The sequence below is a fragment of the Penaeus monodon genome, chromosome 34 (genome assembly GCF_015228065.2).
Source record: "Penaeus monodon isolate SGIC_2016 chromosome 34, NSTDA_Pmon_1, whole genome shotgun sequence".
Lineage (NCBI taxonomy): Eukaryota > Metazoa > Arthropoda > Malacostraca > Decapoda > Penaeidae > Penaeus > Penaeus monodon.
The window spans coordinates 31,231,176-31,232,261 of NC_051419.1; positions in this window are offsets into that span (position 1 = coordinate 31,231,176).

Sequence of the window (1,086 nt, forward strand, 5' to 3'; positions counted from 1 at the left end):
TAAGGTTGATACTCAGAGTCATCAGACATCAAAAGAACAAGGCATCCATTTTGTCCATAGAGTGGCATAAGTATTCTTTTGCAACTTGCCAACTCAAATAAAACTTGTCTACATAGATAATATATGTATGCTTGGTATAATTTTGGGATTAGCCTTTTGTATTACACTCTATATGTCTATTTGGTCAAGATACTATGTTGACATCTGTCAGATAATGCTTGGCAGTTCCTTGGATGGGTTTCAAAACTGGGGATATTTTTGGGATTGGTTATACTGACATTGCACATGCATAAAGTGCCTTTGCATTCTTCTCTGTAGAGTGCCGTGTGGCGTTAGAATAAGTAATGATGGTATACTATTGTTTACCTTCATTTTGTAAGAAACATTTATTTTCCTATTTGATAGTGGGTGCTGTGTTGTTGTTCATGATAGCATGTCTGGTGGGTCTGTTTGAAACTGCTTGTGTTTTGTTGCTTCTTTGTCTATTCTTTAAGATTTTTATATTTTAAATGATTTGCTCATTAAGTTTATCCTTTTTAATTCTGTACTTTTAGTAGTCACTGAAAGTATCTAACATATAAGCACCCCACTGATTTTATAATGGTTTTGTTATACTTTATGCAGTTTATGATTACTTCAGTAGATTGAAATTCATTGGTTGTTTGTCTAAAATCACAACTTTAGTGATTGTTTTGTTCTATCTTTTGTTATGTTGAGTTAAAGGGACTTTTCAAAAGTTCTAGTTTGTTTGGTTTGTTTTTGAGTGTTCACATTATACATTGTAAGGGTGTTGCAAAAGTTGCTTCTGGATATATTTGTAATGGGATTCGTGACTTGTGCTCCATGGTCGTGAGTTTTAGAAAGTGGGTCGTTACTAAGGGCGATAAGCATGAATTTTGCGGTGAAACTAGTTATATATGTAGGTTGTTGCTCTCCATTTTTAGTATTGTTAAGAATTGGGTTTTAAAAAAGATAAATAAATCCATATGAAAAGGTTTGGTTTGATAACTTGTCAATAATATGTATTATGTAAGTCCCTGTCCTTTTAAAATCATGTTTTTTTTTTTTTCTGTTTCATTTATTTAT